The sequence below is a fragment of the Acinonyx jubatus genome, chromosome D4, assembly GCF_027475565.1.
Source record: "Acinonyx jubatus isolate Ajub_Pintada_27869175 chromosome D4, VMU_Ajub_asm_v1.0, whole genome shotgun sequence".
NCBI lineage: Eukaryota > Metazoa > Chordata > Mammalia > Carnivora > Felidae > Acinonyx > Acinonyx jubatus.
The window spans coordinates 79,125,320-79,151,958 of record NC_069391.1 but is presented as its reverse complement, the minus strand read 5'-3'; the positions used below and the strand labels follow the sequence as shown (position 1 = coordinate 79,151,958).

Below are 26,639 nucleotides of genomic sequence, written 5' to 3'. Positions count from 1 at the left end.
CTACATCCCTGATATAACCACCAACTGTTTTCTAATGCTCCTGCTTTTAAAAAAAAATGTGTAATGTTTTATTTATTTTTGAGAGAGAGGGCACGAGTGGGGGAGAGGCAGAGAGAGGGAGACACAGAATCCGAAGCAGGTTCCAAGCTCTGAGCTGTCAGCACAGAGCCCGACGTGGGGCTGGCACTCATGAACCCTGAGATCATGACCTGAGCCAGAGTCAGACACTCAACCAACTGAGCCACCCAGGTGCCCCGTAATGCTCCTGTTTCTTGACCCTGGTGGCACCTTATAATCACCCTCTAACATTAATGCCCACTGCCACACCCCAAACAATCAAGTCGGGATCTGAGCATCTCTATCTTTTAAATGTCACCTGAGTAATTCTATCAAGAACTTGGTTGAGAGCTGCTCTTCAGAGGCAACTGTTCTCAGTTTTCATTGTACAAAAAAGAATCACTAGGGATGTTTGTTAAAAACGTAGATTCCTGGGTTCTCCACTCCAGTGATTCCAGCTCAACTCGTGCAAAGAGGGCCGTGGATTTTACATTTTTAAAACACACCCTGGTGACACTAAAGCAAGTGGTCACACTTTTTGAGGAGCATTACCGTAAGCCCTTCAAACCGAACTTAAAGTCCATGCATCATATGAAGACCGTAAGTTGGCCCTAACAAGTTCCAATAGACAAGCTTTCATGTTTAGGTGTTCGATTTCCCCACCAGATTTTTCTTTCAGCGAAGCAACTTAAGTATTTCTACCTGTTATCACTTAACTATAGGCTATGAGTTCATTTAGTGAGAAAACCTAAAGTCTACATCAGCTGGTTTAAAAAGAGACAACGGGCTCTTTAGGGCACCTGGGTGGCTCAGTCAGTTAAGTGTCCGACTTCAGCTAAGGTCATGATCTCATGGTTCAAGAGTTCAAGTCCCATATCAGGCTCTCCACTGTCAACTTGGAGCCTGCATCAGATCCTCTGTCCTCCCCTGTCTCTGCACCTCCCCTGCTCTCTCTCTTTCTCTTTCTTTATCAACATTAAAATACACATTAAACATTTTTAAAAAGAGAGAGAGAGAGAGAGACAACAGGCCCAAAATGGAGTCACTTATGCTAAGGCCACGTCACCAAACCGAGACTTAACAACGAACCCAATTGCAGTTCAGCTTCTCTCAGGAATATAACCTTTAACCAACCTTTAACCAACCTGGTCAGCACTGGCAAGGTAATCTTCCTGACAAACCACTGCCTTCCCCCAAAGGAAGATACCTTGCCTGAAACAATACACTCTTTGCTAAAAACTTTTCTGCCCCCTCTGCCTGTAAAAGCCTTCCATTTGGTACAGCTCCTAGAAGCCCCTCTCTACCTGCTAACATGAGATGCTGCCTGATTCATCAATCATTAAGTAAAGCCAATTAGATCTTCAAACTCACTCAACTGAATGTCATTTTTAAACAATCTCTTTAAATCCTCAAAATTTGTTTAAAAAATAGGCACTCAAATATTATGGTTGGGATAACTAAAAAAAAAATCTGGCTCAGAGTACTTACGCCAGGCACTATTCTAAAAATCTTACATGTACTACTCATCTAATACATTTGTTTTAAATGTCTATTTATTTATTTTGAGAAAGAAAGCGCACCACCGAGGAGCGGAGAAAGGGAGAAAGACAATCCCAAGCAAGCTCCACACCATCAATGTGGAAGCTGACACAGGGCTGGATCTCATGACCCATGAGATCATGACCTGAGCCACAATCAAGAGTTGGATACTTGGGCGCCTGGGTGGCTCAGTTGGTGAAGCGTCCGACTTCGGCTCAGGTCATGATCTCATGGCTCGTGAGTCCAAGCCCCATGTCAGGCTCTGCACTAACAGCTCAGAGCCTGGAGCCTGCTTCGGATTCTGTGTCTCCCTCTGTCTCTGCCCCTCCCTCACTCATGCTCTGTGTGTGTGTGTCTCTCTCTCTCAAAACTAAATAAACATTAAAAAAAAAAGAGTTGGATGCTCAACCAGCTGAGCACTCAGGCACCACACTCATCTAATGCATTTAATACAACAAATCTGTGTATCTCCCATTATCCTTATTTTGCACCTGAGAAAGGTTAATTAGCTATTATATGGAAAAAACAGGACACTAGAGTTCTGGTTCCGTTACACTAATGTGTCTTTCAAGACAATTGAGAAGCAAGAATTCCAAAGAAATCAATTTTCTGATTTGCAAGGGTGTAACTCGAACTGAGCTGAGTCTGAAAGAATCGAGCACATTAATATTTTCAGGAATTCTTCATGCAGAAGTTCACTACAAATGATTCTTATCTAAGAGAAGCTCTGTCTCTCTCTCTCTCTCTCTCTCACACACACACACACACACACACACACACACACACACACGTCAGTCCTTTTTATTTTTTATAGTAAGCACTTGTAAGTTTTTGAAAGAGTAAGTTTTAAATGCAACCCTATTCTGTTACTTTGCGGAGGGGAGGGGAGGGGAGGGGAGGGGAGGGGAGGGGAGGGGAGGGGAGGGGAGAAAAGCAAAGCAAAGCAAAGCAAAGAAAAGAAAAGGAGAAAGAAAGGAAGGAAGAAAGAAAAGAAATCCTATGCTACTATATAATGTTCTTATTGCAATGACTGTGGATAAATAAGATGTGCTGAATGGTTTCAGAAACGTGGTGTTCAACCTCTCCCATTCTGTAATAACTAGAGCATCTCAGAGTCACCTGATTTCACTCAATAGCCTTGTAATTAATTCCCCTCATGTTTTGCCAAAACAATGAATGAGATCCCAGTCATAAGGGTACCCCCAAATTGCTCTAAACTACACCAAACCCATTAAACATAAAATGCCGTCATTAGAGAAGCCATCAATAAGCATTCCCAGGACCCAAACGACCTGCAAATTCATGGGGACAGAAAGGGAATCTAATCAGGAATTGATGCTGATTTTACATGGGGCAAAGAACATTCTGAGTCAGTGTGTCTGTCAAAAACACTTGGTTAGCGGGGTTTGATTTCTGAACAAAAGTAATTATTTAGATGAAGCTTAAGCTCCATGACAAAGGAAAGAGAACATGATTCAAGGTGCTATTGAAGATATTACCGCATGTGCCAAACAGCAGAACGAGATAATAGAGACATCCTGCTGGAACAAATGAGAGAGTATAACAAAGAGCCCTTTCTGATCCTCTATTAACAAAGAAAAGGCTAAACTAGATATTCTTGAGTGCCAGGCTCACCAGGGCGGGAGGGGAGTCATGAGTATAATCTGCTCTGAAAGGGAGTGGGGATCTTTTGTTTGAGGCTGCAATCAACTGATACTTCATTGTTTCAGGGTGAGAAAGGTTGTTATTACTTAACAGGCTGGAGGGCCCTTTTGTGGGAGATGATGTGTCTCCAGATGTACCCACAGTATAATAACAGGCAGTAAGAGGCTAAATGAAGCCACCAAGCCACTGGGAATAATTTGTCTTCAGTCATAAAATGATAGACTCACATGGAAAATTCAGATGGTGCCTGCCATAAACTAAAATGGTCAAGAAATGAAAGTAACTGTGGTTGTGTTTGCCCCATAACTCTTTTGTAAAACTATATACAAAATATTAATTTTTATTATTTTCTTAAGTAAACTTGATGCCCAACATGGGCTTGAACTCATGACTCTGGAGACCAAGGGTTCCATGCTCTACCAAATTAAGTCAGCCAGGCACCCCAAAACTAAATATATTTCTATTCATATATTCTGAGCCCATTAGCTCCACTCTATTGAAAGACATGTAAATGCATAAGCAGCAAATACAATCATTTTCTTCCTAAGAAGTAACATACTGTTGAAACCATCTTAAAATTACAATGAGGGGCACCTGCCTAGCTCAGTCAGAAGAGCGTGCAACTCTTAACCTCGGGGTCGTGAGTTCAAGCCCATGTTGGGTGTAGACATTACCTAAATAAGTAAACTTTTAAAAAATTGCAATAAAAAAAATCACTTTATGCAGATTTCCCTTTCAATTTATTATAATTTGTAAAGATACAAGATAAATTTAGGGTATCACTTTACATTTATGAGTTTATTTTAGAAGTAGTATTATGAATCAGTTACTTAAAAATATAATTATTGCTAGTTATAGATTTAAACTATTTGTGGGAAAAATTGACATTTCATTCATTCAATAAGCAATAGTGAGATCCTAAGGTCATTAGAGGATTGTGGTAAGAACTACTGAGGATAGAGAAAAGATTTACGGCATCCCCAAAAAACACAATTCCTAAATTCAACTTTAATCACTCACTTGAAGGCAGAGTTAAATTGACCAGGGAAATACAGCTGACCCTTGAAGTGGGGGCACTTATCCCCTGCCACGCAGTCAAAAATCCATGTATGACTTTTGACTCCCCCAAAACGTAACGACTAATAACAGCCTACTGTTGACTAGAAGCCTTATGGATAACCAAATAGTTGATTAAAACACATTTTGTATGTAATATATATTATATACTGTATTCTTACAACAAAGTAAACCAGAGAAAAGAAAATGCCATTACGAAAATCCTAAGGAAGACAAAATACGTTGACAGCACTGGACTGTGTTTATGGGGGAAGATCCACATATTAGTGGACCCGAGCAGCACCGTGAGAACAGTGGTCAAGTTCCCAAGCTCTCTGACCAATGGCCGTTTCATCCACGAGATTGTTAGTACAGCCCCTGCAGCATTAGTGAGTCTGGCGTTCTGAGAACAAAGAGGCACCTAACAGAAGAAAGAGGATGAAGAGGTCCCTCTGGGCTTTCAAGACTTCAAGGTGAGTATTAGCTGTCATTGTGAAGTTTTGAAGACAGACCAATGTTTTTACTTCATACGCTACTAATCTGTTCCCGTTACGTGTCGTTTTTAAGACGTGGTCTTTCTAGTGGAAAGCACACAGTACTATACAGAAGGAACACGTTAGCATTTTATGATGTATTTGAAGAGCTAAATCCCTAAACACAGATAGATAATCCAAAGTGGGGGGAAAAAAGTCATTCGTATTGAGTTGGGAAATGCACTCCATGCAAGTTTTGAAGCATAACTTTTGGTATTTGAATTATCTCGTATTTATTTACTGGATGACAGCCCAAAAGGCTTAGTAATAATTAATTAATTAAAATGTTAGTATAGGTGCGGCCGAAGCCAGCACTAATTAATTAAAAAGTTAAATCACTAAATAAATAAATAAATAAATAAATAAATAAATAAATAAATAAAATCATGCCATTAAAGATATTCACAGGGAATTTGGGCAAATATTTAAAATAGAACAGTTCATGGTGTCAGACTAGAAGTCTGGTGGGTATCGGGGTTTATATATCATAGCAGTAGCTCAGCTTTGGGAGTATCATTCATCATATTTGTCTACATTGACCAACTGGGAAAAGAAGGTAGAGGAATAAAAATTAAGATTTCTTGGCCTCTTATCCCTTCACTGCTTAGGGAAAAGTTTATAACGAAGGGCTGATTCTTCCCCCTCTTACCTCTAAAATAAGTAATACAAGAAATTACTAAGACTATGAAACTATCAACTTAAAAGATAAAAATGCAAATGCTGAAAAAGGGGGAAGCATTCAAAACCTACCATTTTGGGGGCGCATGGGTGGCTCAGAGCCTGGAGTCTGCTTCAGATTCTGTGTCTCCCTCTCTCTCTCTCTCTCTCTGCCCCTCCCCTGCTCACACTCTATCTCTCTCAAAAATAAATAAACATTAAAAAATTTTTTTAAATACAACTACTAATTTTGTCAAAAAAAATTCGCCAAAAGAAACCTTTAAAACTTCCTGTTACTTTGAAACAAAATTCTTCTCTTGCATAAAAAGAATGCATAACCTTCAACAGCAACTCAAGGTGGGAGGGGGCCTGTACATTTGATAAGAACACTCAATTACAAGAAGTAATCACAGAAAATAATTTATTTTGAAATTTCAATAACATTAAAGGAGATCAGGTTGGTAAGGGTTTCTTGGGCCTATAAAAATAAAAGAGCATGGGGCACCTGGGTGGCTTAGTCAGATGACTGTCAGACTCTTGACTTCGGCTCAGGTCCTGGTCTCATGGTTCGTAATTTCGAGCCCTGCGTCAATGCTGCTAGCACAGAGTCTGCTTGGGATTCTCTGTCTCCTTCTCTCTCTGCCCCTCCCCACTCGTGCACTCTCTCTCTCAAAAATAAATATTAAGAAAAAGAGAGAGAGCATGATTTTAAGAAAACTGAGATATTCTCATTTAAAGTCAGCAAACACTGTGCTATCCCATCCAAGAAACCCTTCCATCTCAGGATTCTGCAAGAAGTTCTGTCTGTTCTGCCCTGTACTCTGTGTAAAACTCTTGTTAGGGTGCTCCTGGCTGGCTGAGTCGGTAGAATGTAAGACTCTTGATCTCAGGGTCATGAGTTCGAGCCCCACACTGAGTGTGGAGATTACTAAAAAATAAATAAATAGATAAATCTCTTGTTGGATCATCTTGCTCTCTGCCTTATGTTCCAGTTAACGTGTAGACTTGTCTGTCCTTCAGTCAACTATAATAAGCCTCTTGAGAACAGGGACTATGTCTTACTCATCTTCGTATTCTCACAGGATCTTACACATAGTAGGTACGCACTAAGGGCTTGTGGAACTTTGATCAATATCCCTCTATAGATCACACATACACATATACACAGACTGGAATTTCCCACTTAATCTTTCTTTAACATCCTTGAGGCTCTGGGAAATTTGTCTAATCTATCTGTATCTATTGCCCCGATTTAGGAAAAACTGAGAATGTTTACAACTTCAAGCAAAAAGGTCAAAGCATTAATTTTTACAAAATGCAGTCCTAGTGTGCAATCTAGCAGGTGACTAAAGGTATAATTACCAGCTGCAAACAGGAATTCTAAAGATAAAGAGCAGCAACCTTTCACAATATTTTGTAATAGTTTTAGCGATACAGTATGAAATGCAGTAGGCACACAGGAAAAAAGGAAGTGCTTCATTCCGCTTTATGTTGTTATGCTGACGGCCAATAAATGCTGTGATCTGGGTCACTTGGCTGGCTCAGGCAGTAGAGCATGTGACTTTTGATCTCTGGGTTATGAGTTTGTGCCCCAGGGTGGTGAGTTCAAGCCCTACGTGGGACACAGAGCTTAATTTGGAAGAAAAAAAAAAGGCAGGGCGGGGGCGGGGGGGAATATCGAAAAATTTTTGAAAAAAAAATGTATTGAAGGAGTCTTCTCAATACAGACATAGCAGCAGTAATTCAAAATTAATAAGAGCTCTTTAAAAGGACAGAGTTTTGAGGTGCCTGGGTGGCTCAGTCAGTTGAGGTCTGACTTCAGCTCAGGTCATGATCTCACAGCTCGTGAGTTCGAGCCCCGCGTCGGGGTCTGTGGCTGACAGCTCGCAGCCTGGAGCCTGCTTCTGCTTCTGTGTCTCCCTCTCTCTCTGCCCCTAACCCACTCTCATTCTGTCTCTGCTTCTCTCAAAAGTAAATAAACATTAAAAAAAAAAAAATTTAAAAGGACCGAGTTTTCACGTGCTTTCTACTGCGGAGACATTAATATAGAAGACAAAAACTGCTTCCTACACACGCTTATCACTTACATGGTGCTTGAGGGCACTTGGTGCCAGAAGCTGTATATTCAGTCCCCCCAATCGCCCAGCCCCTCCAACCCCGTGGGGAGGGGCTCTCATAGCCCATGCTATGCCCTGCATACTGACCCCATCATAGTGAACACTTAATGAAAACTCACTGCTTTTGATTCATTTAACCCTTTTTAAATCCCGCCTGCACTTGTTTCGAGAACTCATTTGTGAATGGAAAATTTAGGCTTATAGGAATAGTCAAGAAGCTGGCATGATCTCAAGCTTATTCTTCTTTGATCAAGGACATAATTTTGGAAACAGTGTCCAATCTAAAGGTCACTTCTGCAAGTTACGGTCTTCGTTTTCTAAGAGTTTCGGTACAACCGGCCAAACTCTGGCCGAGGAAACTTCCTTTTATTAAGATCTTGGTAGCTCTTCATAACACACTCACTGGTATGCTTAAGTCACAATAAAAAGTAAACCATGCCAGGAACGAGTGGTCATTTGTGAATTACCTTGAAAATAAATGATAGATGTTTATAATTATTAGTAATTATGACCTAGTTAAAATTTTAACCAGCTCCTAACGGCTTTGAACTTCCAATTAATGGTTTCAACTTCCAATCTCTCATGTTTAGGAAAAAGATAACACAGAATAACATCAAGGAACCAGGTTTAGGGTTTGGGAGGGCGGTCGGGGGTTTCTTTAGTTTTGTGGTAGATTCGGACTACGTCTACAGTTGCTAAACAATGAGCTCAATACTTCAATCATATAAAACTGTTCAGTAAGAAATAAACTTAGCACAACTGGCTTGTAGCTCCTTTAGTTTCTCAAGCTGTCAAATAAATACTTAAGTCTGATCCATATGTTTGTGAAGATTGTGTATTTAAACAGATATTATAAAGATTTTCAAAAAACGATGGTTGAAAAAGCTTCTGGGGGGAAAAATCCTTCTACAGACAGTTACCAGGAATATTTTTTAGTGCATATCGTATTCCCAGAGCACACAGGATAAAGTACATTTTTAAACAATGCTCTCCGCAAAAGAATTCAATATAAATGCTAGGTCTATACATAGAGCTGTTTGGGAGAAAACAGACAGATGGTGGGGAAAGATTAAGTTCACTTTCCCTCAGAGATCTGCCTCATTTGTGTAAGCATGCTCCCAGAGAATCCAATACCCAGAGACCTCCAAACGGGACGGTGCCTTCACACAATACACATTCACACAAAAGGGTAGCCTTTTTGGCTTTTCTTTCAACTCTCCAAACCAAGACGAGTCACTATCACCTGCAAATGTCTGGTATGTTCCCAAGGAATAAGACACTTTGCACAGTTAGTTTCTTTATATTAACTCTGGTTCACTTTTACTAAGCTGATCATACCCAGGCCAATGTTTCCAGGAAGACAGGAAGAATTGGCCCTTCATTATAAACTTTTCCCTAAGCAGTGAAGGGATAAGAGGCCAAGAAATCTTAATTTTTATTCCTCTACCTTCTTTTTCCAGTTGGTCAATTTAGACAAATATGATGAATGATACTCCCAAAGCTGAGCTACTACTATTACATATAGACCCCGATTTTTCTAGTGTGGCATCAAGAAGTGTTCACATTATCTCCTCCCTCACAAGGAAATCACTCTCCCAGTACAGACTAACTCTATTAAAATATAATACTTGGGGGGGGGCACCTGGGTGGCTCAATCGGTTGAGCGTCCGACTTCAGCTCAGGTCATGATCTCGCGGTCCGTGGGTTCGAGCCCCGCGTCGGGCTCTGTGCTGACAGCTCAGAGCCTGGAGCCTGCTTCAGATTCTGTCTCCCTCTCCCTCTGCCCCTCCCCCGCTCATGCTCTGTCTCTCTCTGTCAAAAATAAATAAACATTAAAAAAATATATAATACAGGGGAGCCTGGGTAGCTCAGTAGGTTAAGCATCTGACTTCAGCTTAGGTCATGATCTCTCGTTCGTGAGTTCCAGCCCTCAGTCAAGCTCTGTGCTGACAGGTCAGAGCCCGGAGCCTGCTTCAGATTCTATATCACCCTCTCTCTCTGTCCCTCCCCTGTCCTCTCTCTCTCTCTCTGTCTCTCTCTCTCTCAAAAATAAGTAAAAATAAAAAAAATTTTTAATATAATACAGAGAAATTATAAAGAATCTTTTAGGGGCTCCTGGGTGGCTCAGTTGGTTGGGCGTCCAGCTTTGGCTCAGGTCATGATCTCATGGTCCATGAGTTTGAGCCCCGCATCAGGCTCTGTGCTGACAGCTCAGAGCCTGGAGCCTGCTTTGGATTCTGTGTCCTCCCCCCGCCCCCCAACTCTCTGCCCCTCCCCCACTCATGCTCTGTCTCTCTCACAGAAATAAACATTAAAAAAAAATTTTTTTTTAAATGAATATCTTAAAACTATAAATCTCCTCAAAAGACTACGTTGACTAAAAATTATTTTTGGTCACTAAATATTGAGTCAGAATAAGTATTCTTTAAAGCAGAAAGAGGAGATACCAAGTAAAATGCGTGCATTTTTAATAACTGTGCACTTCTGGTGACTGTATAGTTTGAAATCCTATTTTTTTATCAAGTTTTATAAAAATGCAAAAAAATAAAAGCTAGGAGACATTTGTATCTGCTTAGAAATTCACTTTTCAGAAAAAAAAAAAAAAAGAAATTCACTTTTCAGTTAAGCTCTGCTCTCTTTGCTGGAATACTACAGTCAGGGAATAGTTGACCCCTAGAAAACAAAAATTAACCAAAATACAAAGAGGTGGCTTATGTTAAAAACAACAAAACAATATACTGAGTTTATGGGCCTGCATGGAGGAAATTCAGATTAGCAAGCCAGCTACAATTTCACTAAAGTGGAGAAATCCTCGGCAAATTACACTGGACTCTCCTGTTAAATATAGATCCCTCAAAACAAAGAGTCTTATTTACGATATCTAATGCCCAAAAGCGAACCAAGTGAACACTTTCGCGTCTTAAAGTTATAGAGGTGACCTTTAAGACATACCTTTAATTATATTCTTATAGTCCTCCCATTTACGCAAGATACAGGAGGCAGATGTCTGATTTTCCTGACACCACACACGCTCATTAATCCCGTCTTTTCCAAATCTGTTAAGCATCTCCATGAAAAGCAAGGCTTGACCCCAAAGCCAAGATGGCTGACAGAGTGAAAAGGCTAAAGAACATTACCGTGGGCAACAAAAGGGAAGCAAAAGAGAAAAGACAGACCTTCAGACCAACTGGGGAGAAAGGCTGATAGTGAAGAATTATCTCACACTCCTTACCCCATCGAAAATAAATCTTAAAAGAGCAAAGTATGTAGGCCCTGGGTGGAAGGAAAGAACTAAGGGTAAACACAACAGGAGAAAGAACAAGGCTTCCACTTGGGAAGCTGGAGAAAGGAGAGGGTCAGTTTACCTCCCAGTCCTCTGCTCTTCACGTCTGTTTCTTTTTCCTGATGATTATTCCTCAGATTCCTTTTTCTCCTTAATCCTTTCTGTTGAAAACCTGCCCCCTTTCTCCCCTCCTTCCCAATGCTCCTTGGACCACCCCCCTTCGCCCTTGTTCCCCACAGGCTGGGAGGACACAGCAGAGGCTTCCACCCTGCTGACAGTGACGGATGGCTGCCAGAGGCACACAATGGCAGATGAAGGCGTGTCATCAGCCTTGCAGCTGGCCTTCGAAAGAAAGAACCGAAGCCAACGTCTGACCTGAGGGAGGCTGATTTAATTAAGGTTACGGCAAAGGGCAGAACTGTCTGCAGGCTGCATTCTCTGCGAGCGCTGGGGACAAAGCTTGAAAATACTTCTCAGGAAGAAAGAGCCAAGAAAGTTATGTTGGCTTAAATGTTGAAAGGGAGGAAAAAAGTAAAGGCAACAGAGATAGGTTTGATAAACAAGCACAGATACACCAAAAGTCCATGATCCCCTGATACACAGACATCAAGATACAGGGACCATAGGAAGCATATAACGGGTATGTTTGGACATGCCTTTCAAACTACGAAATATCCCAGATGAATAATGAGATGCCCAGAGTGAAGTGATCTGGGGCCCCTCAATCCAGCATCAAAGCAAAGTTCCTACCAATGGCAGGACCAGGACCAGAATCCAAATGTCCTGTTTCTTTCACCGACAACCTCGAGCCTATTTTTAATACAATTTTCCCCACTGAGAGTAAAGGCTTGCCCAAGAGGAAAAACATTCAGGCTTGAGCATCTCTTATGAGACAAGGACTCTGCTAGATGACAGGGACCCAGTGGTACACAAACAAACAAATTCTCTACCTTCAACGAGCTCAGAGCTCAGTGTTGGGGTGGAGGGTGTCAGGAGATGAGCCAAGTAAAGAAGTCATTACAATGCACGTGAAGCAGACACTGGGCTGGGGGGTTCTAAAGAGGTGATCGCCTGAGTTTATTAGATCTCAATGAATGGAATAGAGGTATATTTTTAAAAGCCCTGGCGAACTGACTTACCCAAATGCGTATCACCAGACTACTACTAATAGCTTCTTTTTGGATGTGCAAAGTGAAACCTACCACTGAACTCTGCCACTGAAATGACAACACACTGTCCAACAATGACCACTATGTGGGGGAACCAACAGAAGTCTTTCGTAGTGTCTGGAAGGCTTGCAGGCAGAGTGTTACCTGCAGATGAGTGCCCGGCCGAAATAAAAACAGTCACAGTGCCCGGTCTCCCGGGGCATGTGAAATCTAGGCCTGCCAAAGGGACCATATCACACCTCCTCCGGTCTCGATGTTCATCAAAACTCAACGGTGCCAGAGCATCAGCAAGGAGGACCAGTGAATGAGCAATTACTCAGCACTAGAGCAGTGTTTAGACTTTGCACAGCAGAGCAGGGACAGAATACAGCCAGCAGCAGTGGGACAGGCAAACAGAGGCTACGTGATCAACTCAATGGCTGCAAACACAAGCAGGGAGCAAGAAGAAACACTTTGTTAAAGCCAAGCTCAGACCACATGGTAAGTAGGCAGCAGGGGAAAGTTATCTGTGAGCTGACTGTACAATGTGAAGCACGACCACGTGGAGAGGACAGGCAGTATCTAAATCAGTCCAAGCACTTGGGAAAGCAGCTATTAACATTAATCAAAAGACATTATTAACATGCGGAAAAGACGATTCATCTTCCATTTGGCCTTTCCAGCTATACCTTCACGCACACCCTACTTGCTCCCAACTGCTAGCTTCTCAACATCACTAGCCCTTCGTTTCTATCTCTGCATGTCCTCGGGGGGCTGGCGAATGACTGTCACCAAGTGCCCACTGAACAATTAAAGGTGTCTTTTGCACTAATGAAATATATTTTTTTAAATCCTCGTATGAAGTTGATTTTATAGAGGTGGCGCTGGTGATATGAATAAACAATAAGAAGTGTGTTTTTTTACCACAATAAAAAAAAAAGACTCATTTTCCTCATTCCTTCTGAAACAGGAATCAGGCATTTGTCCTTGTGCTAAACTTAATCTTTCCACTCCCTAAAATGTTAATAATTAATTTTCCAACCCCAACCCCACTGTATGTGAAAAAAACGACTCATTCTGGAGGGAAGTGAGTCACCGTTAGTGAGGGCCACTGTAACAACAGAAAGTTGGCCGTCTCCAAGTACAAGCCAATAATTGGGCAAGAGCCCTCAAATCAATAACAATTTCTTACTCTTTGGACAGACTTCATAACTAGACGTGACCAAGACATCTGGCTTGTGGTGGATGTTCATGTGTTTTAAGATACTTACATCAAATTCAGAGTCAATGGGGACAATTCTTTTTTCTCGGTGGCTCAGTATGGATCGTCTTAAATTGCAATCCTTTCGGGCAAAAACGTTCCAATCACACTTCTATGCAGTGTTAACACCATTTTAAAAACTTTATTAAAGCTAAGACTGCTACAAGATCCCTGAGGCAAACTTTTCATAATATAAAATCCCCAAATGTTGCCAAATTTTTCCTTATTGTCCAAACTGAGATGGAGCCCTGATAAAATAAATATCAAAGGTTTATCACTTGTTACAACGTAATGAAAATAAGTGTCATGTTACAAATCTGGCTACAAGGTTAGACTAATAATAACAATTTCAATGCAGATTTGCCTAACAGATCAAAGGACGGATTTTGGTGGGAGACAACAATTCCGTGTTTTTTAAGTCATACACAACGTCCCAGTCTGGGCCATTTTTTTTTTTTAAAGAGACATTTTAGTAAAGACCCTATGCTTCATTCGTCTTTGCACTGCTCACAGCAACCAGCACAGAGCCTTGCACATCTTAGGAATGCAATAAAATATTTGCTGAACATAGTTCCTGACAATCAACATTAATGGCTTCCCAAAGCAAACACAGGGAAAACAAAAGAACATGCCAACATATTTCTAATATACTTTTAACCTATGATTCACAACACAAATCTGAATGTTTCCAGTAACTTACTTCTTTTCAAAAATGTGCACTTCTACAATATTTTAAATTTGTGTACTATTAATGGAAAATGCAAGTAAAGCTAACATTATGGTTACATTTAGTTCCCTATTTGCCAGAAATGTATTACAAGTCACATCACCCCCACTGTATGCATCATGTCATGTGTAGGTCCTCCCAAACAAAAAAGGTAGAGTATCTGCTTTAAAGCTGGGTGCAATGGGTTTCTCAGCCCAAATGCAAATCATTTCACCATTAAAACATTAAAATAACCAAATTGCTAACAAAACCAAACAGGAACTAATTAGAGTACATTAGAGGGGGAAAAAAAATGCTGACCGGAAATAGGGACAAAGAGGTTCTTGTCCCTTGCTCAGCCATTAATTTACTATATGACCTTACCTAATTAGTTAGCCTCTCTGAGTCTCAATTTCCTCATTTTAATATTATTTTTAAGGCCCTTTCAAACTACAGGCTAAGATTCAATATGTCCTGAAAATAGATTTACATTTGTACTGCTTCCCGCCCCAAGAAAATCACACTGAACTGATAGTTTGAAAAATGTGAGTATGGATTTCTATCAAAGGCAATTTATTACACTGTCAGATGAGCTTAAGTTCATTTCAAGTGGGAAGTAAGGCAAGTACATTAAAGCAAGACGTGCTTACAGATTCAAGTTTCACCCAGACAGCGACTGTTTTGACTGTGAGAACAGCCTTTTCTTTAACAGCATCGTTGAAAATTACACCTCTTTATACATGGAGAAAACTAGTAAGGGTCATTTTCAGGATCTCGAAGATGCACATGCATGGCTTTTCCTTCCTTTTCCATATTCATCTTGTTAGGATAGAGGAAAGCAGAGGGGTTAGCTTGCCTTGGGAGACGGGGGAGGAACACGGCAGTTACAGAACAGCCCCAGACAAGCCCCTCTCAATCGAGGTGCTGTATGCACCAGCCCATCCTTCTAATTAGTGCTCACCACCTGAATGCAATGAGAAGATTTCCTGTGGCTGGCATGGGAAGCTGCCTGGACAAGTTGAGGAATGCCGTATGACAATAACCAGCATAAAGTCTGAAGAATTGCACTCAAGATGGGATTCGGAACACTCTGGAAAGGGTCAACAAAATAGAAATCTGTCACTGGAGCCAGCTGGACAGAGTTATGATTCGGATCTCTTCATTGCTCTAAAAAGAAAATATTTTTGTTTGTTTGTTTTAAAGCTTTTTGTCTTTTGTTTTTTGGTTGTTTTGTTTTGGGGGTTTTTGTTTGTTTGTTTGTGTGTTTGTTTTTGGGAAAGACAGAGAGAGAGGGAGGGGCAGAGAGAGCAGAAGAGAGAATCCCAAGTAGGCTCTGTGCTGTCACAGTAGAGCCCAATGAGGAGCTCAATCCCATGAACGTGGTATCATGACCTGAGCCGAAATCAAGAGCTGAACGCTCAACCAACTTTTGGCTTTCCCTAAAAAGAACGTACTTTGAAAGTACCTTGCGAGAGCAAACAGCACTAGCTTGTATGGAACTTTAGTATATGCACAGCAAATTAAATTAAAGTTAAACCTGAAAGAATTCAATAAAATATGATTAAACTCATTCTACAGATGAACAAAGTGTGAAGAACTGGGGGATTTGGGCAGCACCAAAGGGTTAGCAAATGTCAGAGCTTCGCTTCAGACTGAACTCTGACTTCAAGTACTCCCATCTTTACATTTCAAAATGGTACCACTGACACCAGTGTTCTGTCCCTACTATTTCTGCCTGAATTTTGAAAATTTTAGTTTTTACCAAATTGCTTCCTTCCACCCACTGCTCCCAATCTGGTCCTCCTCTGGATTCTTAAAGGATTCTATGCATAATGCTCCCCACACTTACACACTTCCTGCACCTGTTTCCTTTCCTCTCAGCCTAGGCTCTTTCCTTTCAACGCAGAGACTGGCTCATCTTTCTTTACAGATGGAAGCCACACACAGGTGATCTTGGCTCCCTTGGACTTCCCAAGCTTTAACCACTCCATCCACCTCCCTCTGCCTGACAAGGTGGGCACTCGGACTGTTTCCAGAGGGCCTGACACGCAATGGGTGAACAAGAATTGTTAGTTGAATGCATGGTGGGTGGGTGATGCAATACTCCTCTTTTACAGCACTTTATAAGGTACACGTTTAAAACTTTACAAGGTACACGTTTACATACGGTATCCCATGTGAGTCTAAGACTGTGTATTTGATAATAATCCTCTAAATGCTCTCTTTCTGCACTGTGGTTCATCGTATCATCATTTGCAATTTCAGAACCCTGCCCAGAGGGACAGAGCTGGTAAACAGAGCCTTTCAACTTCGGAAATGGCCCACAACTACTTTACTTTCTAGTTGGTCTTCTCACCATTCCCAAGAGAGCTTGGAAACAAGCTAGATGAGGTCTGTTGGAACAGGAATGAGGTGCCGTCCCCTGGTTTCCTGCCATGAAATCTGAGACTCCTGAAAATCTGCAGGTTACAGGTTACATCAACAAAGGAGACTTTACTCGAACAATTCCGCCGTGACAAAAGAAATCTAAACAAGCAAGGGGTAAGGATTTACTGATTCCACCTCCCTGTCCACACAGCCCGTGGCTTCTGTCACTGGCTGTTGAAGCAGAACAGGTAGGTGATGATTCAAAATTCACTTCTAACCTTAATTTTCTGAGTCTGTAAACACACATTCATCAGATAAACCAGCTTCGTGAAGATTGAATTGAAAGCCAAAAGCAGACTTCCACCCACGCAGACTCTGACCCTGCAGTGCAAGTTCACAGAAAGCTGACGGGAGGAACTTTAGTGTCGAGAATACAACACCACAAGGTACTACCCAGTGTTGACTAAGCAGAAGGGCTAGTCCACTGTCTTCTCCTGTGCCCAGAAAGGCAAACCCCAAAGAGCCCTTTGAATAGCTAATCAAAGGCACACAACTAGAGCATGATGCCCAGACCAATTTTGAAAATAGCAAGCTTCCTTCAAGGGTCAAAGATTAATAGCTCCATTTTTGCCAAACCAAAGAACCATAAGGCTAACTATATGCGTTTCTAACACACCCGTTTCCAACAGGTATGTCTGGCTGCCCTGAGGCTTGAGGCCTCCCTCAGCTCAGGTGAAACTTCCTTCCATCCCATTTCCTCTAAATTCTTATTTTGCTCCTGAAAACATCTGCACGCCCTGCAATTACGCAACAGGGCATCGCATGGTTGAAATGAAACCAGGAGAGTGGACACAAGCCGGTGAGGGGCTCCTGCGTGGAATGAAAGTTCTTAAAATTATTAAGCACTCCATCCTTAACCCCAACTCCTGATGAAAGGAGACATATATCAAAGTCTGTTTTCCTAACCTTACTCAGAGAATTTAAGTGAGTGGTTTCCGCTCAACAGCGAGGTCTGGAGACAACCCTCAGCAGAGAGCATCCAGGGACATCAGGACCTCGGTTTTATTGCAAAGGATGTAGAAGCTGGCACTAACTACTGAATTCTGGGATCCTCACAGAGCGGGACGCCCCTCCTTTGCCAAGACCTCGCAACTCTGCAGAGGAAAGCTGGGCGTGGGGTCCAGGGCTTAGGCTATATTCCCCAGCTGTAAAGAAAGCTGCAAGCGATTTTTAAAGCCTCCCCTGACTTGAACTAACACAAAGCGGGGTAAGGGGTGTGGGGTGCACCAACCCAGGGGAACAGTAAAGAGACAAAGGTCACCCCAAACGCGTCCGCGCGCGCGCTGAAGCCCAGACTCTGCAATGCACATTCTATCAACCTTTCACCGTGGTCAGCTTCCTGTGGGGTTTATCCCCCACCCCCACCCCCACCCCCACCCTCTCCGGAAAGTTTGCGGCTGTTCACACCGACTTTCAAAGGTCCATTGTTTGCTCCCCCGTAAACGTAATGAAAAGAGAGACGGAAAGAAAGAAAATCTAGACGTGGTTCCCAGACCCTTTCTTACGGAGAGGATTTACTCCGGGGGAGTCCGGTTACTCCCGAACCCGAGAGGAGGGAGCCCGGGAGAGGCGGTGCGAGGGGGGAGGGCGGGAGGGTGCTTCGGGGGGCGGGAGGATGTTTTCCATTTCGGCAGCAGCAGATGCCTAAATGCCAGGCCGCCGGGAGCCGCGGTGGTGCGCGGGGCCGCCGTCGGCGACCTCGCGGTGGCCCCAGCAGGCAGCTGGGGAGGCGGGGCGGGGGGCGGGGGACCCTTTGCTTCTTACCTTCCCCTCCCCCGCTTAGCGTCGGCTACTTCAGGTGCCTACACCGCGGTCCAAAGAGACGGAGCCGAGCTCCTAGCGTCCCCGGGTCCGGATCTTCTCTCCATGGCCAGAGAGCCCGGGGAGCCCCGCGCCCGCGCCCGCCGCCGCCGCTGCTTTTATGCAACTGCAGCCGCAGCCTCAGCCTGGAGGTGAAACACTCTCCTCCCGGGAATGACGCGCACTTCCCTCCGCCTCCGCCTCCTCCTCCTCCAGCCCCGACACTCGGGGGCAGGGGCCTCGGCTCGCTCGCTCGCTCCCGGAGCAGCCGCTCGGCTTTCTCCGCTCCTTCTCCGCGGGGAGGAAGAGAAGCTCGGCCCTGGCGGCGCGGGCCGGAGCGTCCCCGCGACGACGGGAGGAGGCGGCGGCAGCGCGGGGCAGAGCGGGGTCCCGGGAGTCGCGCTTGTCCCTGGTCGGCGGGCGCCGCGGCTCGCGAGGGTCGCGCTCAGCCTCCGCCGGCCAGACAAGCCGCCCGGCTCTGCTGGGCCGAGGGCTGCGGATTGGGCGGGCGGGCGGGCGGACGGGACGCAGGAGGCGGGGGCAGAGGAGGGGCCTGCGGCCGGAGGAGGCGGTGGCCGCACTGGGCTCCTCCCGCCGCTCGGCTCCGCGGGAGCTCGGGACCCGGCGCTGAGCGCGTCCGGCCGCGGCTGCAAGCTCCTGCTGGGCTCGGCGGACCCTGAGCCGGCGCCCCCGCCACCTCGCGGCTGAGCCCGACCGCGAGCCCCTCTCACCCGCGGCTGGACCTGACAATGGGCTCCCATCAGCCCCCCCCCCTCCCCGCCCCCGGCGGAACCTGCTCGCGCATCTGGCCCCGGCCGAGCCTGACACTGCGCCCCCATCACTCCGCGGCTAAGCTGGACACTGCACCCCCATCGCCTCCCGGCTGAGCCCTGGCTGCGCCCCAACACTCCTCGGCTGAGCTGGACTCCGAGCGCCCTCATCGCTCCCGTCTGAGCCACACTCGGAACCTCATCATCCCCAAAGGGACTTCCAGAACTCCCGAGAATTTTCTGCGCGTTCCGCCGGCGCAGCGCGGCCGCCCCCACCTGGCCAGCCACGCGCGCCGGGTTCTTAGCCCTTTCCGAAGACACCGCCCGCTCTCTGCCTCAAGACAGCTCCTCGGGCAGCTCGGAGCGGCCGGGGCAACCGGCTCTCCAGCCAGAATAAATAGAACGACGCTTCCCCACGCCCCCTGCCCGCGCCACTCTGGAGTGGCTGCGGCTTGCGGGAGTGGCGCTCTGCAAGCCACTCCCCGGCCCACCCCAACGCCCCTGGACCTCTCTATGTATGGACTCCTGCTCCGGAGCTGGAGGAGCTCCAGCTGCCACCTCCCCGCCCCTCGCTGGAGCTGCTCCCACCCAGCACAAGTCTGGTCTCCGGCGGAGGGCGCCGCCGGGGCTTGGTCAGTCAGACCCACGAGGTCCCCGGCTGGTGACAGCAGCGGCCCTGCCCAATCCAGGCAGTCGTCATCCTCTGTTTAATTCGGAACTGGAGGTTGTCCCGACGGGGAACTCTTTCAGCGAGTCCTGGACAGATAGGAGTGTTCGGATTTCAGGGTTGCCCTTCCCCGCCGCCCCCCCCCCCCCGCCCCGCCTTTTTAATGACACCTCAGTCATGTAACCATGATACACCCAGCGGGCGGGAAAGGGAATTTCCCCATTTCCATGAGTTAGGTTCAGGAATTTGTAGAAATCAAAGTTTCCAAATTTCGGCTGATAACATTCTCCTGCGGCACTTTGAAAAATTAGGATTGCCAAACTTGCCGCCACCTACTGCATCAGAGGTGCCTGGAAGACTCGAGTTTGAGAAACAGCGCTACAGAGCATCCGCGAATGACTTAAGACTTTAGGGGGCGCGGGGGCGCCTGGATGGCTCAGTCGGTTAAGTGTCCGACTTCAGCTCAGGTCACGATCTCACGGTTCGTGAGTTCTCCCGCCTCCCCCCCCCCCCCCCCCGCCCCCCAGCGTCAGGCTCTGTGCTGACAGTGTAGACCCTAGAGCCTGCTTCGGATTCTGTCTCCGGCTCTCTCTGCCCCTGCCCCGCTTGTGCTCTGTCTCTCTGTCTCTAAAATAAATAAACATTAATTAAAACTTTGGAAGGATGCCTCCAAAACAGCAACACGGTCCAATCCAACACGGTCCGGTGCTAAGATCTTAATGAAACTACCCAACTTTGGATGCCACTGTTCCTTCTGGGAGAGGGAGGAAGGCTCTTGAAATAAGGCAGATGATTTTGAGTGACAAACTGGAAGGGAGGAAGGACTGTTTTCGTGATCAAAGGTGAAATGTTTGGGACTATGCCTTATGAAGACAGGATAGGAAATGTGTCACCCTGTGTCCTAAGCTGAAAAATACCCCCCTCCCCCCACCCAGTGATTTCAGACCCTAATCACCAGAACCAGGAAGTGTTCCTTTATATGGAAACAGGGTCTCTGCAGTGGGATTAAATTAAAGATCTTGAGTCGGGGGGTTGTCCTGGGTTCTCAGGGTGAGCCCTCAGTGCAATCACATGTATCCTTATGAAAGGAAGGCAGACAGGAGATGATGTGAGCACGTAAGCAGATGCAAGCACAGTCAAGGAGCACCAGCAGCCACCAGAAGCAGAAAGAGGCAAGGAAGGATTCTCCCCTGGAGCCTCCTCAGGGAAGGGAGTCTTGCCCACTCCTTGATTTCAGACTTCCAGCCTCCAGGAGCATGAGAGAATAAATTTCTGTTGTTTTAAGCCACCGAGTGTGTGGTAATGTGTTATAGGAGCCACAGGAAACAAATGTATCCTACGACCTGCACAGGGCCAACTTTATATTATAATGCCCATTTTCTGGGGTGCCTGGATGGCTCAGTCAGTTAAGCGTCTGACTCTGCTCAGGTCATGATCTCACAGTTTCTGAGTTTGAGCCCCACACTGGGCTCTGTGCTGACAGCTCAGAGCCTGGAGCCTGTTTCGGATTCTGTGTCTCCCTCTCTCCCTGCCCCTGCCCCCCTCTCACTCTGTCTCCGTCTCAGAAATAAACATTAAAAAAAATTTTTTTTTTTAATGCCCATTCTCTGAATGTTTATTACGTGCCAGGCGCTTTGCTTGGAGTCTGAATATGTTACTCAATTTAATCCTCTCCCAAATTGTTATTCCAGTTTTAGACACCAGGATACTAGGACTCAAAGTTAAGGGAACCTGCCACACAGCAAGAGCCCAGTGGAATCAGGCCTGCCAAGCACTCAAGCATTAAAAATAGCAATTAAAAAATCACATAAACTGTTTTCATGGAAGGTTTGGTTTTAAAGAGGTTTTACTTCCATAACCTATACCTGTTGTCAAAACCAAAGGAAATGGACGTCAATATCCAGGAAAGCTGTGCGGGGAAAAAGGCGGGCTGGTGGCGTGGATCGTAGGGGATTCTGTACCTTCTGCTCAATATTGTTGCGAATAAAAATGCTCTACGGGAGCCTGGATGGCTCAATCTGTTGAGTGGTTGAGCACCACACTTCAGCTCAGGTCATGATCTCGCGGTCATGGCAGCCCAGAACCTGCTTTGGATCCTCTGTCCACCGTTCTCTCTGCCCTTTCCTTTGCCCCTCCCCTGCTCAACACTCTCTCTCAAAAACTGAATAAGCATTTAAAAATTTTACAAATTAAAAATAAATAAAACTGCTCTAAATAAAGCCTATTGGGGGGCACCTGGCTGGTTCAGTCAGTAGAGCACATGACTCTTGACCTCAAGGTTCTAAGTTCGAGCCCCATGTTGGGTGTAGAGATTACTTAAAAATAAATTTTTTTCATGATAAAAATTAAAAAATAAAGTCTACTGACCAAAAAAAAAAAAAAAAAAAAAAAGAGGGCACTGAATCTCTGTGTAGCTGACCATTGAGAATTTTACAAACTTTTGTTCTTGGATATTTATCAGGAACATGAAAAATCAAAGGTTCTTGAAATAAAGCAGATGGTTTTGAAACTACAGATAGTCCCCAGCTTACAGTGGTTGGACTTAATTGTTCAACTTGACAATGATGTGAATGTGAAATGCACTCAGAAAATATACTTCAGATTTCCAGTTTGGATCTGTTCCTGGTCCAGCCATAAGCGGTATGAGACTCTTCCAAGATGCCAGGCAGTGACAGGGAGCCGTAGCTCTGTGTCAGCCCGGCCATCGTGAGGGTCAACAACTGATACACTCAAACCATCCTGTACCCAGACAGCCTTTCTGTTTTTCACTTTCAGTACACTATTCAACATGTTACATGAGATATTCAACACTTTAGTATAAAGTAAGCTTTGTGTGAGATGATTTTGCCCAAATATAGACTAATGTGGGTATTCTGACCCCGTTTAAGGTGGGCTAGGCTAAGCCGTGCTCTTGGGTAGTTGAGGTGTACTAAATGCACTTTTGACTGGAGATATTTTCAACCTACAGGAGGTTTGTCCAGACGTAACCCCATCGTGAGTTGAGGGAGATCTGTAATGTGAAAGGAAGTCACACTGGAGACCAAACAAAGTGAGAGGCCACAGACTTCTCTGGTCAATGGAATTGATGTTGTCCTGGATCGGGTTCCCAAGGAAGCAGGCTCTGAGACAGAGGAGCAAGATGTTCGTTTAAAAACGTCCATGAGGTCAACACCTTTGGAGGGAGGGACAGGAAGCAGGATGGGACAGAGGGAAAAGTTGAGCTGCAATGTGAACCCAGCAACAGGCTCGGCCAACCTCCCCTGGGGGCCCTGGAGCCCGCATGGCCCTTCTGAATTATTGCACCCAGATGGCTGGACCTTTATATAGCCTCCTGAATTAGTCATTGGATGTGGTGCATCCTGGGAAGTTGCAAGACCTTGGGCAAGGCAGCTCAGCAGCTGAGGCAGTCCTGGAGAAGGATCACTGCCAATAACCCTCATTATGGGGCAGCACATCCTCCCTTGAAGGCAGATCGGGTGGTCATATCTCTATGTCACGTACTCCCTCAGGATGTGACACCCTCACTGTTGTTCTGTCCTTTCCATATGAGGGGGGGAGAGCCCCAGGATGACTGAGATGCTCCTTTGATGCCTTTTCATTTGTGCTCTTCATGATGGTGGTGCTCACTGTGTTGAGGCAGGATAGCGCATTGGCCAAGAGTGAGGGCCCTTCTGTCAGGCGGCCTGGGTTAGAACCATGGTCCATGGCTCAGTGGCAGTATAACTTTGGACAAGTAGCCAAGTCTCTCTGTGCCTGTGTCTTCATTTAAAAATGGGAATGGGGCACCTGGCTGGCTCCGTTAATAGAGCATGTGACTCTTGATCTTGGGGTTGTTAAGTTGGAGACTCATATTGGGTGCAGAACTTACTTTGAATGAATGAATGGATGGACGGATGAATGAATACTACTGAGCCCATGCAGGTGTTATGAGAATTTATTATGATAATGTTATAGGGGGTTTAGCTGCACACCCCATAAGTCCTCGGCGCACTGTGCCATCGGTGCCTCTGGCCATCTCTTCTTTAGCCTTCCACGACTGGCTACATTAGAATCTTCTATCATTGCACTCACTATGACTTCCTCCGTGAGGATTAGAAAGTGAGTGCTCTAAGATCCAGGCCAGAGGTGAAGATCATGAGAAACATACGTGGATCATTACCTAAAGGAAGCTGGAGCTTTCATTTTAATGGCGAGAAACAACGACCACACTTCAAACATGCCTCATTCTTTCAACCTCTCCGGCCCCGTATGCACTTTCCTTTCCCCATCTCTCTGAAATGCCAGTTCTCCCACTCTGTACCCTGGCTGGCCCATCCCTTATCACACGCACCACTGTCCTTTTCATTTTGTGAACTAGATCAAATGTGACCCTCTTCCTGAACCACTCTAGGATCATTCGGGACCTCCACTCAGCTCCCAGGGCTCTATCCACACCTGCTACAACTCTAGCAGCCCTGCATCCTGATTATTAAGTACGTCCTACCCCCAGCCATCCCCATCCTGCCCCCTTCCCTGCAGCTGGTAAACTGGGCACCTGAAGATTCAGCACGCACTGCCTCTCCGCCCTTCCTACCCTCTTCCGTGGGCCTCTTGTCTACGCTTGGCTCCGAACGTTCTGTTCTGCTCTGAAGGTTCAGAAATTCAAGATGGAGCCTCACCTTTATCTATCTATCTATCTATCTATCTATCTTTTTTAGTAATCTCTACATCCAACATGGGGCTGTAACTCACCGTCCCCGAGATCAAGAGCCACACGTTATTCTGACTGAGACAGCCAGGCACCCCAAACCTCATTTGTTTTTCAATCCTAAGAGTCTAGCGGTGTTTGCAGAGTGATGCTGCCTGCTGTATGGATGACAAAGGAGTCCACAGAGCCCTTCAGGAGAGGGGAGAGGATCAAACACCACGATCTGGAAATAACCTGTATACCTTTGCGTTCAGCATTTTAGTGCCTCTGCATGGTTTGTATTTTTCAGCTCCAAACCCTTTTAAGGCAGAATCTCACTTAACTACCAGCCACTCTTCCCCTTTCTGTTTCCCCCCAGGCTGTTAGAAATTAATTCCCACAAACAGTGTTTCATTCTGTGAGGGTCTGAACAGATCGTCTTTAAATCTCACTTTTCTGTTCATACTTGTTCCCTGCTACATTTAGTGTACAGGCTTGGAAATTATTCTCCAGGTGACTAATGCTTCTCCAGAAAGGTGTTGATATGCTGTTTGCCATCCTCACCTTAATTAAAAGTCTTAGAAGAATTTTCCTCCGCTGACCGAGTGCAATAACATTACGGAATGTTAGTGTGACCTTTCTCCACTGGGCTGCAGCTGAGTGTCTACAAAACCATCTTTTCTTTCTTTATGTCCTTGCATCCAACTAGGCTCATTCTCACATTTCATCAGCTTGTCATGAAGACAGTATGCTTCCAGTTAAACTCTCTGGATACTTGCTTTAAAGTATGATGTAAGCAATTACGATATAGCTAAAACTCTGACACGGTTTTTTCAGAAACAGGAGAAACACTTATTTACTTAATTTTCAGCCTCTGCAATCTATCAGGTAAGTAGGAATGAAACCTCTTTTCTTTTTTTTAATTAAAAAAATTTTTTTTAATGTTTATTTATTTTTGAGACAGAGACAGAGCATGAGCAGGGAAGGGGCAGAGAGAGAGGGAGACACAGAATGTGAAGCAGGCTCCAGGCTCTGAGCTGTCAGCACAGAGCCCGACGCGGGGCTTGAACTCACGGACTGTGAGATCATGACCGGAGCCAAAGTCGGACGCTCGACCGACTGAGCCACCCAGGCGCCCCGCCTTTTTTCTTTTTCTTATTTGAAAACACAATCTTCCCCTCTGAAAAAAGTGATATTCCATCCTGATTCCCATGCCATATGTTCAAAATGTGCACAAAATCCTTTTAAGTTATATACCATCTCTCTATAGGTGGTTTTGCTTTGCTGTGAGACATCTCACTTCACAGGTGAAGACCCCATCCTTGAAAAGAGAAATGAGTTACCTGATATCAGTCAGCTAGAATAAAGTTGCTACTGTAACGTATTTGGTGTCAAGATTTTCTTCTACCAGGTCTAAGATATATGAAGTATTGCCATCACTGTCTTATAAATTTGCTGTATGAAGATTACATGATAAATGTAAATGGAAGAAATACACATGAGAAATGTACCACCTTTTTGTCATATACACAAATGGATGTGTACTGAAAGGATTTAAATAGCCAATTAGTATAAGAACTGAGAAAGCTGATTATGTATACAGTAAGCTATTTGAAATAATACCAACATCCTGGGGCACCTGACTGGCTCAGTCAGTAGAACATCTGACTCTTGATCTGGGAATTGTGAATTGAAGCCCCATGTTGGGCATAGAGCCTACTAAAAACTAAAAGTAAAAAATTAACATTGTCTTTAAAAAACAAAATATAAAAAACGTTGAAAAAAAAAAACTGAAAGGGGCGCCTGGGTGGCGCAGTCGGTTGAGCATCCGACTTCAGCCAGGCCACGATCTCGCGGTCTGTGAGTTCGAGCCCCGCGTCAGGCTCTGGGCTGATGGCTCGGAGCCTGGAGCCTGTTTCCGATTCTGTGTCTCCCTCTCTCTCTGCCCCTCCCCCGTTCATACTCTGTCTCTCTCTGTCCCAAAAATAAATAAAAAACGTTGAAAAAAAAAAACAAAATAAATAATACCAGCATCCTAAAATCGTGCATTATCTCCTGGGTTTTATCCCTTCCTTCCTGTTCTTCCCTTCCAGGCAGTCAGAAATATAAGCCCACTGCACCCTGAAAGATTAAGAATCCTGTGTATTCTTCGAAGAAGCATAATTAGAAAGGAGAAGCAAGATTAGGAACACTTTACCTGCAAAAATTCATAGCTGTCAAATTCCCCAAAATATATTGTATAATAGCTCCCCTGCATTTTCCATAGTTACAAATAAAAACTGACATA

The 26,639-nt window shown here is 44.8% G+C and overlaps 1 protein-coding gene across 2 annotated transcripts in view; it reads right to left on the bottom strand.

Moving 5' to 3' along the window:
* Positions 1 to 19,450, bottom strand: part of CEMIP2 (cell migration inducing hyaluronidase 2) — an 85,307-nt gene extending 65,857 nt beyond the window's left edge. The window contains exon 1 of one of the 2 annotated variants that reach the window (XM_027041044.2): positions 19,296 to 19,450. The gene's annotated coding sequence lies outside the window, so the exon portion shown is untranslated. Of the gene's footprint in view, positions 1 to 18,213; positions 18,720 to 19,295 lie in introns of those variants that run through there. The other variant, XM_027041043.2, reaches the window with a different exon arrangement.
* Between the last annotated feature and the right edge of the window lie 7,189 nt (positions 19,451 to 26,639).